This window comes from Macrotis lagotis, chromosome X (genome assembly GCF_037893015.1).
Source record: "Macrotis lagotis isolate mMagLag1 chromosome X, bilby.v1.9.chrom.fasta, whole genome shotgun sequence".
Classification (NCBI taxonomy): domain Eukaryota; kingdom Metazoa; phylum Chordata; class Mammalia; order Peramelemorphia; family Peramelidae; genus Macrotis; species Macrotis lagotis.
This window is the reverse complement of record NC_133666.1, coordinates 28,746,526-28,760,091: the sequence shown is the minus strand read 5'-3', so window position 1 is coordinate 28,760,091 and position 13,566 is coordinate 28,746,526. Positions and strand designations below refer to the sequence as shown.

At 40.4% G+C, this 13,566-nt stretch overlaps 1 protein-coding gene across 1 annotated transcript in view; it reads left to right on the top strand.

Moving 5' to 3' along the window:
• GPC3 (glypican 3) overlaps nucleotides 1-13,566 on the top strand; it is an 821,180-nt gene that overhangs the window by 745,189 nt on the left and 62,425 nt on the right. The gene's annotated exons all lie outside the window — the stretch shown is intronic.

The following is a 13,566-nucleotide window of genomic DNA, read 5'->3' as shown; positions in this document are numbered from 1 at the left end:
CCTACTGTACTCTATCATTTCTTATACCTTTTCATTTTCCCTTTTGGAGTATTCTGTTCACCTCTAGACACCATACTTTAGGACGGACATTGATTAAACTAGAAAACCTTAAGAAGAAGGCAGTCAGGAAGGGCAAATATATCAAGAACATGCCATATGAGGTCAACTAAAAAAGGTGAGGAGGTTTAACCTAGGGAAGAGAGCATTCTTAAAGGGATATGAGAGTTATTTTCAGGTATTTGAAACCTGTCATGTCCAAGAGGGATTAGACTTTTTCTCTTTGGTTCTGAAGTAAATGTAGAATAATGGATAAAGAACTGGAGAGATTCAAGGAAAAATTTCTTCCCAATAAGAGCTGCCCCCAGAGGTGGTGGAGTGCCTCTTCCATGGTCATTGGCAATCAACCCAAGGTGATTAATCATTGAGGATGCCGTAGAAATTCTTGTTCAAGTATGGCTGGGGATTGGCTGCCTCTGAGGACCCTTCTGTGATTTATCTACTATGTAGATCCCCAAATGCACTTGCAGTACCTTCAGTTAAAATAAAACCCTAATTTTCCCAATATTGTTTTGTCGAGGAAACCTTCAGACTAATCTTACCTTGAAAGGAACTGATGACTTGTTTGAAGGATGCTGTAGTGGACATTCTCAGTCCATTTTAATTGGAGATCCCACTGAACCTGTAGGAGGCATATCACTATCTTCATATGTATCCTCTTCCTTGTCTCCGAGATACCAGTGCCTGAGCTGATGGGTCTAGGACATGAGTATTAGCTAGAAAACCTAGGGACATTAAGAGGAAGTGTGATAAAGTGTGAAAGAGCATTAGATTCAGAACCAGAAGGACTCCGGCTAATTTGTGGGAAGAATAAAACAAATTTCAAGTTTGCTTCCACTTAAAATTTACCTCTAAAAAAAGTAAAAACCATATCTAGAAGTGAAAAATACTTAGGATTATAGAAAAATACAGGATTATAGAATGTTATAGCTAGAAGACAGCTTGGAGAATATTTTGTTTGACCCCCTCATGTTAAAGAAGATGAAAACAAGGCCTAGACAGGTAAAGTCACCCAACTTGTCAGGTGGCAGCACTGGAATTTGAGCCCAAAGCCAAAGTGGTTTCCACTCTACCACATCATCACTTTTCATGCCTAAGCTCTAAGCTACCAGTGTTGAGACCTAGTCAAAAGTGTGAAAGTCACATGAAAGGAAAAAAGAAATCAGCCAGCCCTGAGAGTTAGGAAAATGATTACAGTTCATAAGAGCATCAGGGTCCAGTAAGAAAAGCATTGGCTTTGCAGGATCTGGGTTTGAATCCTGTAACTATTCCTTGTTGTATTTGTGACAAAAGCAAGGCCTCAGCATCTACCTCTGTAAACTGATGGGGTTCAGTTAGATGATTTTTAGCGCCATTTACAGCCCCACTTCTATAAAACCATATTTATTGTCAATAATTCAGTAAAAACTCAACTTGAGAAACAATATTATGAGCAACATTACTAACCTTCATCCTTGATTCCAGGGAAACAGTGTTTATGCATATGAAGTAAACAATCTAGCAAAAGTAAGCAGGAGATTGATGTTCAGGGGACTAGCCCCCCCCCCCCATTCAGTTTCTATCCCAGATGATTGAAAGAACACTGTTATTTCAAGGTTTCATGCCTTTACAGCAGGATCTGATTATAATACCTTAATATCATAAGGGACAGGCTTGTGCTATGTCCTTGCTGTTGGAGGAGCACTGTGCAAGGACAGCATAATTCTGGTGAACTTTGGAGATAAAACATTGCAATTTGCAAGACATTTCTCCCTGGCATTTCACCTTGGGGAGGGTAATGAGGCCTTGTTTTTCTGAATCAGTTTGATCTAGGTGGCTGGCATTTAGGGCTCAAATTTAGACTCACAACCAACCTATAACTCAGAGGAGGACACAATTCAAAAATCCTTCCCATGCTTCAAGGCCCATTTGAGGTAGTACCTCCTCCATGAAGTCTTCCTTATTTCCCACTAACTCCTCTAGCTCTAATAACTGTTATTCTCTTGATGATGATGCCATTCATATAGCAATTTAAAACTTGAAAAGAACTTTCCACATTCGCTCAATCCTCTTCTCCAAAGCTTGGGGTTATCTCTGCCGTCCTGATCCATTTCTGACCACTGGGAGAAGATGACTGCAGAGGGAGGCTGACTTAGCACTGTCTGAAGGTGACTTAGACTTTGAAGGACGGCTCACCTCGCCAAGGTCCCCAGCATTCCCCCACTCAAATCCAATTCATATACTTGTGGCGTCACCTCCTTGGTCATGATCCTCTTCCAGAGAATCTTGTAGGTACCTAGTTATTTATGGTTTCCCTCTAAATTAGAATGTAGGTTCCTTGAGCACAGTACCTAGTTCTTTTTTTAATCTGTTTGTTTCTTTGTATTCCCATTGTCTAGCACAGGGCTGTCCAAATATGGCCTGCAAGCCACATGGCCCACCTGTGTGTTTTAATTTTCATGAGTGAAAAAATAAAATAATAATTTGCATGGAATGCGTACTAGATTTTTAAATTCCATCGCTAATAAATAGTCTCATTGATGCTAAATTTTTTGTGTGTTTTTAAGCAGTATTTGCATGGAATTTTCGATTGATCTGTGGGATGCGTTCTGTTTGTACGATGCAGACTAGTCAGTGTACACCTACCTTTATAGGGTTGTGTTGTTGCTTTGTTGTTTTGTGTTTGCTTTTACACCTCTCGCCATTGCCTGTCATATTGATGACACGTGTTCCCCCACTTTCATAGCGCTTGCTAAACCTAAGGTAAGACTACAAATTAACTATTATATCAGTGTAATATTAGTATACTGTATTTTTTATTCTGGGTGCAGCCTTTGAATACTTATTTTATTTGAATGCAGCCTTAAGATAACCTAAGGTTGGACAGCCCTGGTCTAGCTCATAATACGCACCTAATAAATGCTTGTTGACTTTTAAAGTTTGATACTAGAGTAATGGTATGGTCACTGATGATAATTACATGCTAATGTTTGATATTATAGGTCCTTTTTTCATCCTCTTTACTAGAGTGAAAGATCTGTAAGAGCAGGGACCCCCAGTATATTTCCTCTCTCTATACATAGCAGCAAATACAGGCTAGCCACATAAGAAGTGTTAACTAAAAGTGAGCTTGGGGAAGAGTATCCTGAACCATGCTCTTATTTTTATTTTATTTTGGTTTTTGCCAGGCAGCCTTAACCCTGGTTAAGTGATTTGCCCAAGGCCACACAGCTTGGTAATTATTAAGTTTCTGAGGTCACATTTGAACTCAAGTCCTCCTGACTTCAAGGCTGGTGTTCTATCTACTAGACCACTTAGCTGCCCCCTGAACCATACTCTTGCCTAGGATGATCCAGGGCAATGTAAGCAAGAGGATAACATCCAAAGAAATCTGGGTTTAGGTTCAGCAGTGTATGTGGGATGGCATCTGTGAGTGGGATCAAAATCTTTCAAGCAAAACAAACAAGGGCCTAGAACTGAGTTTTACTTATGCAATATGCTTTTTATCAAGGGAAAAACAAAGTTGAAAAGGAAAATACTGAGTATCTCCCACATGATGAATAAAAGTAGTAAATTTACTAGAAAACAAAACCAGACAATTTGTTTTACTCAAGGTTTCAATTTAAGTTAACCTTTATTAAGGTTGTGGAAGCAAAGACAAAAAGGAAACAGTTCCTGCCCTCAAAGAGTCTCCATTTGGGGAGAAGGGGAAAACAACTTGTACACTGCTAATTAGATCAAACTACGGGAAACCAATCTAAAGTCACTTTAAAGGGGAAAGAATCAGTAAAAGCTTTCAAAGAGGTAACACTTGAGCTGAGCCTCAAGGGGAGGTGTAAGAAAAAGGCTGGCCCAGGGGACAATAGCCTCTCCAAAGTCTCAGAGGTGGAGTGAATAACTGATAAGTTGACAGAGAATAGGCCGATTTGTAATGGAAAAAGAAGCATGCAAGAGAGAGGCATATGTCATCAGTTGGGAAACAGTGTAAAAGACTTCGAAATCTAACAGATGAGTTTGTATTTTATCCTTGTGACACTCAAGAGCAACTGAAGCTTCTTCAGCAGACAATTGACATTGGCAGACAGATTGGAGAAGGGAGACGCTAGATCCAGGGAGACCAGAGAGATGACTGCAATGGACCAACCAAGAGGTGATAATGGCCTGAGTTGGGTGGTGGTCATGTGAGCAGTCAGGAGGAGAGTTAGAATAAACAAGTCCTGACCACTGGTTACATAGGGCAAGTGAGGAAGAAGAGAAGAATTAAGGATGATTCCCAGGTTGCAAACCAAGGTGACTGGAAGAATGGTCATTCCCTCAAGAAAAAATGGGAAGCAAATAGGAGAGGTAGCTATAATAGGAATGATGGCTTCAGTCTGAGACATGTTAAGCTGGAGATAGCTATGGGATATCTAGTGGAGATAGTCAGCACTCAATTGAATCTACTGTGTACAGTGTGACCAGCAGTAAATACCATTCTCCATTGCTAAATCCTTGGATCTTCCCTTTCTTGACTTCTCTGTAGGATTTGACACTTACAGAGTTAAAATGAGGGACTGAAATAAACTGCATTATGCTTTAGATGAATGAATGAATCATTTTGCCATCTTGTCCTCTCATTTGCAAGAGAGGCAAGTCAAAATAGCCGCTTTGTCATATGCCCCAATTTACTGGAATTCATGAGAGAACAAATGCAACTCTTGTCAATGTGACCATTATCCATCTTCAGCATGTTGACTGAGTTTTTCACAGGCACTGGAGTTTACCTGTCCAAAAATTGCTTTAATATACCTCCTCATGGCATAGTGGTGATCCTGGTAAAGAAAGCAGAACAGCTATATTTAACTTTGATGGGTTCTACCCAGCTATAAAAGGTTTATGTTTGGTCTGAACAGCAAAATATGTTTACTGTTCCCAAAACCCAGTCTAGCTTAAATGTAGGTGGAGGTTCATCACCAGAAAAGAGACCTACTTAAGTATGCTGTTGCTTCTGAATAAATGGGAAATGGCTGAACAAATTGTGGTATATGAATATGATGCAGTACTATTACTCTATAAGAAATCTTTGATTAACTTGATTGAATCTCTTTTGGTTATAGACTGGGAGGTGGTGTTATTGCTGAATCAAAGGGTATGTACAATTTTATAGCACTTTGGGAAGAGTTCCAGATTGTCCTCCAGAACAGTTGACCTGTTCACTATTCAACTAACAATTCATAACTGCTCTTATTTTCCCTCATCCCCCCAGCATTTGTCATTTCTGATAGGTATAAGGTGGTATCTCAGAGTGGTTTTAATTTGCATTTCTCTAATCAATAGTGATTTAAAAGCATTTTTTCATATGACTATGGATAACTTTTATTTCTTCTTCTGAAAATTGCTTATTCATATCCTTGATCTTGATAAATTTGACTCAGTTTCCTATTTATTTGAGAAATCCTTATTGTAAAATTTTTTCTATTACTTAATTTCCTATGGTACCTTTTAAACAAAATATAATTTCCCTGATTATACTGTTTGATTTTGTTCTTTGTTTAATTTTGCTCTCTTTATTTAAGATCATGATTGCCACCTCTGCTCTCTTCACTTTGGCTGACATATAATAGACCCTGCTCCAGCCCTTCACTTCAACTCTTATGTGTGTCTTTCTGCCCCAAATATGTCTCTGGTTGCCAATCCATTCTGCTATCTGCTTCCATACTATGGGTTGGGTCATCCCATCACAATTACAATCCCTAACTATGCTCTCTGTTAGCTTGAAGCAATGTTTGGACTTTGGCAAAAGGTTTGTTTTTAAGGATGGGAAGGAAATAGAATGACAAGAAATCAAAAGGAAATAGTAGGAAGAAGAAACTGAAGACTAGAGGAGGTTGCAATCTGCTAGGGAATATAGGAGCTGAGAGGATGAAGGGCCCATAAAAGAGGATTGGATTCAGAAAAGAGAAAGTCTACAGACCAGGGAATGAGGAATTTTAAGGGAGTTTGTGATAAGGGAAGGGAAGAAATAAAGAAGCTCACATCAAATGGTCTCGATTTTTTAGGCAAGTTCCTCAACTGGAAAAGAGTGGCGAGTGAGAGGTGTGAGAGACTTGAGGAGAAAAGAAAATAGCTTCTGTGATGTATGAGAAAGGGAGTTAATCAGAGATAAATAAACAATAGTGCTTTGCTACAGGTGAAGGTCCAGTTGAAGTTGGGCAACATGAATTTATGATGGACCTAGCTGGCCTGGTCATGTGACTTCTTCCAACTCCATTCAACAACAGATGAATAGGAGAAGAGGAGGTGAATGTCAGAGGAAATCCAGGATGGGAGACTGGCACGGGTAGAGCAGTGACAGGACAAGAGCAGGGAAGAATTTGATAGTCTAGGTTTACAAAGTGGTCAACTTATAGGGTGGAGATTAAGGGGGAAAGGATGCCAGAGCAGGAGTGATAGCCTGAGAAACTATGGAAGGCCCTCTCCTCACTTTGGATAGGTGACATTCTTGGTCATCCAGCTAGCTAGCTTTCTGTTGCCCTCCTTCAATGAGATCTAAAAATTCTAAGTCCTATGTTCCTCTGAACTTACCAGTGTGACCTTTGACAAGTGGCTTCCTCTTGCTATACCATAATTTCTTCACTGTCATATGAGGGAGGTTGAACTAGCTGATCTCCAAGGCTTCATATAGCTCTTAATCACATCTATCCCATCAGAACAGAGACCCTTGACACAAACCCTACCTAGGCTAAGTGGATTTGAGGTAGGATTCCTGACTTGTAATTACTCTGCTTTTACCTTCATATTTGCCTCAGGAAGCTAGGAATTGTAGAGCCATTTGGGCCTTTTGTTTGTTTTTAAATCCTTCTTGAGTAGGAGCCAACCTCTTTCCCTTGCTTAGGACTTGGGTTTGAACTACTTTAGAGGAATAGCAGTAGTCAAGGCTGTTTCTAAAGAACAACTCTCCTTTCTTGGGCCAAATGGGGTGGGGGGCTATGGTTGTGAAATGTTGCATACACTGTCAAGCTCAGCTGCTGTGTGGGTTGGTTTTGCTTACCTGGTTTTCCTTGTTACAAGTGGAGTTTTGCTGGGGATGAGTAGGGAGAGGGGTCTATCTAGAAATGTCAGAGATATAAAAGCAACATGGATCAATACATGTTGAAAATAAAGATTCTTTCTCTGGGAATGAGGAACCATATTTCTGTTGGCACTTGGGGGGTGCTCCTCCCCAGCTGAAACCTGGTGGCAAGGGATTTCATCAGCATAGGATGCCTGCAGGCCATCCACTCATGTTACTTACAATTGGACACCCATGTGGTCCTAATCGGTTTCCCAGGCGACAGCTGCTACCCAGCTAGCTTTTAGGAGAGTAAAAACCTATACTAAAAAATGCCCGTCTTCCATTTCTCCTGTAAGTGAATAGTGTTTAGGGCTTTGCCTTTTTAAACAAGACAAAACCAAGCCTCATGATCCTGTGCTTCTTCACAGAGTCTCTTGTGTACAGATGCTATGGTGCCTGTGCCTCCTTTCCAGGAAGGAAAGAGCAGGCTTATTCAGTTTGGCCCCAGAGGAAAACAACTCTGACCAAAGCATAGAAATGACTGGGAAGCCAAACTTTGGATCAATCTAAATAATTTCCTAACAATTAGAGCGTTCAACAATGGAGTAGTCTGCCTTGAGAAGTTGGGAGTTCCTCAACATTGGAGGACTTCAAGCAAAGGCTTGTCAAGGCTATTTTAGAGGGGGTGATTCATTCTTTTGGCAGCAGTTGGACTGAGTGACCTCTGAGGTCTTGTATTGGAAAGGCCATGGTGGTCGATTGGGAGACCTATGATTGAAAGCCAGCTCTGTCCCTTACTACCCGTATTAGGGTAGTCATCTAATATCTTTGGGTCTGTAAAAATGGAGGAACTAGATGATCACTGAGGTCCCTTCCATTTCTAATTCCTAAAAGATCTTGAGAAAAACTCAACATCAAGGGGACATCCCTTTCACTTCTGAGATTTTGATTCTGGGACTCACTGATAGTTTGGAGTTATGGACAGCACCAAGACTTGGTCATGCTACCTTGGCTCATATCAGGCTCTGGCACTTACTATCTAGAACACATGCCCTTCCACCCCTTTGGAGACCTCGTCCTCTACAATCAGCTCAAGTACCACTTCCTCCATGGAGGCTTCCTTGATTTCTTCACTTGCTCTTCAAATTACTGGGCATTAAAAGCTTCATAGATCTGCTGTTGCAGAATTTGGAGCCCAGGGAAGAGAAGCAATTTGCCTCACTGTCAACAGGGGTAGAAACAACCTCAAACTCGTAGCCGGCCACAAGTATTAATTAAGCATTTAGGTGTTTGAGATCCTGGGCTAAGGGCTGGGAATACAAAGATTGGCAAACATCTGAGCCTAGACCTGCAGTAGGTCCCATTCTAAGGGGAGAAATGTCAAACTGAATTCAGCTCGGAGGGGAGGCACTAGCAGTAAGGAAAGGCCCCTGCAGAAGGTGAGGACAAGGGGAGGCTAGGTGGCACATTGAATAGAGCACCAGCCTTGGAGTCAGGAGTACCTGGCTTCAAATCCGACCTCAGACACGTAATAATTACCTAGCCGTGTGGCGTTGGGCAAGCCACTTAACCCCATTGCCTTGAAAAAAATCTAAAAAAAAATCTTAAAAGGTGAGGACAAGGATGGAAAGCATTTCAGCCTGGGGGACTGCAGAGAAGATGTCTGCAGTTGTTTCATGGTAGGACAGCCGACAATATGGAGGGAAATAGGAAGTGACCAAGTTCAGAAGGATTTTAAAAACCAAATCCAAATATTTTTTAAATTTAATCCGAGAGGTAAGAAAGGAGACCATATTGTTTTTTGAATGGGCGGGGAGAATGATATGATCAATCAAAAGGAGGAAGAAGTGGAGTGAGAAGAGACTTGAGGTAGAGAGACCCACCAGCAGGCTACTACTGCAATAGTCCAGATGTGAGGTGAGGAAAATGGAGGCTTTCCTCATCTTCCCAGTCAGTTGTTCTCTCCCTTTTTGGAAATAATTTCATATATCACTGAAGATATAGTTTGTATTTAATGTAATAGATTTCAAGGTCCTGGGATAAATCCCAGCTTTCCCACTTATGATGAGTGTGACACTGTGCAAGTCTCTTATGAGATCTCTAGGCCTCGATTTCCTCGGCAGTAGAAGTTTGGATTCCCTGACCTTTGAGGTTTCTTCCAGCTCCATCCTAATAGAATGTAAGCTCTTTGAAGGCAGGGGGCAGTTTTCATATTTGTCTCTGGGACAGGGCCTGCCACATAAAGCTGGAAGGGATTACAAAGGCCATCTGATCCAATGCCCAGAAAGATTAAATGACTTGCCTAGGATAAAACAACTTATAAGTGTCTCAGGTGGGATTTTAACTGAGGTCTCTTTCTGATTCCCAGTTCATCAGAGTAACCATAGTCCTATCCACTATTCTTGAATTTAATTGATTAGCTGTGTGACCAAGTCACTTAACCATGATGAGCCTCAGTTAATTCATCTATAAAATGGGTATGGTATTTGCAGTTATATTTTTCAAAAGATTATTATGAGGGAATCACTTTGTAAACCTTAAAGTAGAATAGAAATGGAAGGAGTTACCTTGATCATTATATTAGTCCTACTTGAGAGAGAGAGAGAGGTGTGCCATATTGTATTAGCCTCTTTCAATCCATCATTGCTTGGCACCTGCAGCCCAGACAAATGGGCCAACCAACTTGTCACCCAAACAGCTGGTGATCTTCAGAGGCAGTCAGTAGGCCAGAGAAGCACGTGGCAGGAGGCGGGTCTAAGGCGGAGATCTCAGCCAGATGCTGGCAAACTAGCAGACTGTTGCTTGGCTTTACTCAAAGCAAGGCACTTTGGATCTGATTGTTTTATTAGGAAAAATTAAGTATGAGGGAAACAAAACTGGTGACTGGGTTCAGTATCCTATATCTTAAAGGGTTTCACAACTTTAGTCTCCTGAACCACAGAGTCATGATGGAGGGGGTTTCTTTGGTCTTTAAGATGCCTTGGGCAAATGGGACATTTGTAAGGGTGGTAGGAGGCCATGGGTCCTAGACATCCAACAGCTGGCCCCCAGATCTGCTCAGTGGTCCTTGGGCCTGACTCTAACATGCAGTCTGGCCAGTCTGAGATTTTTAACTCAGTTTTTCCCCTAATTAGCTAAAACTAGTAGACCAGTAGGGTCCACCCCCTGCTTACCACTCTAGTTGTATAACTGACTTCTGCCAGGTGTCTGGCTAGCAGGCTTGTTTGAATTAGTCATTCTAATTGAAGCAAAATGTAATTAATTATAGAATTAAATGTATGTACCCTGAACACATGGATTTTTGATCTTATGATCTATTATCGAAAACCTTAGGTGGCCCAGTCTTTGGTCTTCTATAGGGTTATCCACGATCCTCTCTGACCCCTTTACACTGAGCCACAAACCAGAGAACAGAGCAGAGCCTGGGCTCAGTGATTCTCCCTCCAAGTTCTGATCAGAACCTACAACAGCATAGTTAAGGACTGATAATCATTGAGTCCAGGTCCCTGTAGGGTTTTGGTAAATGGTAATGTGCTCACAGCAGTGCAAGGAGATGATGCTGAGGATGTATTCTACCACTACAAAATCATCAGATTGTGGGAGACTAAACAAAGACTTCAATGAGATCTGATGTTTCCCTGATCTACTTATGCCACATACTGATGGCCTAGTGCTCTAAGTGCCTTTTAATAAAGTTTTTTTTAACATTAAACACCAAAATAAAGTGTTTCCATGAACACGAGCAGTTCTGAAAAAGAATATATGAAACTATCAATCTATTTCACACAATGTGGTTTTTGTTGTTGGTTTTTTAAGTTTATAATAAATTCCAAAGGTTACTTTCAAAACTTGTCTTAGATTCTAATGCCAGCTCTTTGCTTTTTATTTCCTTCTTTTTTTTTCTTTTAATCCCCACTTTGGGTCACAAAGTTTGTTTTACTTTTGACTATTCCCTCCCCATATTATTCTCTCTACTTACCCCACCCCCAGGCCTACTTATTTCACTGTTTGTTGGATTTCTAAACAAAACTGTTTTCTACTATCCTTTGTCTATTTCAGATACATGAGGTTCAGCTGATCCTCCTGCCTCCTATTCCTCCCTCCAATGTTTGTATAATCTTTTGGCACACCCCATTGATGAGGAATGGCAAGTTCCACCCCCTTCTTACTCCTTTTTACACTATATTCCTCCTTGCCCCCCCTTAAAGTCCTAAGAACAGAACACCAATCTCTTCTTCCTCCAGGTTCCCTGTTTTTTTTTCCTTTAACTGCCTCAATATCCTTTGATGACATTAAGGTCTCCTTTTAGAATGTTAACATTTCATTGTCATACAACTCCTTCCAGTCCCTCAAATAAATTGCTATTTTTCAGTTTCTCAGGACTCCTATACTTATTTTTTCATCAGAAATACTCAGAATTCCTCTATTGTATTAATAGTCCATTTATTTCCCTTTAGGATTATATTTCATTTTTAGCATTATTTTTAGTTGTAAACCTATACCTGTTGCCTTTTGGAATACTGCACTACAAGATATGCTATTTTCAGAGGATACTACTAAGTCTTAAGTCATCCTTACTATATAGCTCCTTGGTACTTGAAAAACTGCTTCTATGTGGGGTACTTGCAATATTTTTTTCTTTGATATGGAAGCTCTTGATTTTGATGGTGAGATTCCTAAGATTTTTCCTTTTGGTTTTTCAGGAGGTTCTTATGGATTTTTCTAGCTTTACTTTTTCCTCTAGTTCTGATAGATTTGGGCAGTCTTTATTTATGATTTCTTAAAATTTAACATCCAGGCTTTTTATATAAACAATTCATGGTTTTCAGGAAGTATAATGAATCTCTTGTTTGTTTTTTGCTGAAGCAATGGGGTTGAGTGACTTGTCCAAGGTCACACAGCTAGTAAATATCAAGTGTGAGGTCTCATTTGAACTCAGGTCCTCCTGACTCCAGGGCCGGTGTTCTATCTGCTGCACCACCTAGCTGCCCCTGAGAAAAAATGCTTTTAGATTCAATGTACTGCCTTGGGCAGTAATTACCTAGCTATGTGGCCTTGGGCAAGCCATTTAACCCCATTGCCTTGCAAAAACCTAAAAAAAAGTGTTTTTCTGGGACCTTTTTTACAGGTCAATTTGCTTTTAATATCTGATATTTATATTTCTTCTATTTTTCCTAGTTTTAAAATTTTTGTTTTCATATGTTCTCCTGTCCCATGGAGTCAATAAGTAATGTTTGGTTTTTTCCTTATAAACCATTTATTCTCCTAATTCTTTCCTCTAGAATTTTTTATCTCATTTTTACTTCTTGCTTCATTTCTTTTAGGTATTCAAATAGCACCTATAGAAAAGACATTTCCCCCCCTTCAAGTCCCTACTTGCAGCTATTTTTTAGTTACTGGTGTGTTCTTTTGGGGAATGTCTAGATTTGCAATAATTTTTTATGCTGGTCATTGTCTTTTTTGATTTACTCTTCTCTCCACCTTTGGTTCCTGAATTGGGTCTCTGAGCCAGGGCCAAGAATCATCTCTGTTGCACTTCTGGGAGAGGTCCTGTTCTGGGTCACTGAAGGTCCTCTGTTGGCCTACTTCTTCTCCTTAGATTAGGTGCCTTCTAGATCTTTGATGTGAGTGCTAGATATTCAGGATTCTTCTTGGGGTCTCAGGACAGGATGCTCAAAACCTAGGAGTACTTGGGTCTCCTGGTCTGAGCCACTTCACAGACACACTATGGATTTCTAGCCACCTGGATTTTTCTAGCAGGAGTCCATCACCCTTGCTCTTTCCTGACAGAGAGCTACAAACATCCTGTAGACTACAAGCATCTTTGACCCTTCTGTGGTTAGGTTGGGAAGCTAGCAGCCTGTGCCAGATGCTAGCTTTGCTAACAGTTCCCATTCCTATAGCCCAAGGACTGCTAGATGATTTTTTTGTGCAGTTCTTGGGTGGAATAAGTGATTTAATGTAGTTTCTCTTTAGCTTACTTGATCACTATTTTCTATAGTGTGAATTTCACATCCTTGTTAGAATGTGGGAACCTAGGCAATCTGTATCTTTTGGGTAGTCATTTTGACTAGAACTATTACTACAAACTTCTTTGGCCATCTGGCATGTACCTTTTGGATTTAATTACCCTGTGAACCCCAGCTTGACACTCCCCAATACACACACACACACACACACACACACACACACACACACACTGGATTTATCAGCAGGAATCCTAGTTCTGAGACATTCTTTCTCCTCATCTATAAAATGGGGACAATAATATTTCTGTTATCTACCTCAAAGGATAGTTGTGTTTTAAAAATCTTTAAAAAGTGAGATATTGACCATGGGGAGAGGTTGTTGGGGAAATGATCTTGTGCTTACTTTGTAGCACTATCCAGAGCTAATCTCATTCATCCCTGCCTTCTCAAATCTCTTCTGTGTATGGAAAATCATCACCTGTAGATTCAGACATACATTTGATCTAGGTTAAGGCTTTTTCCTATAGG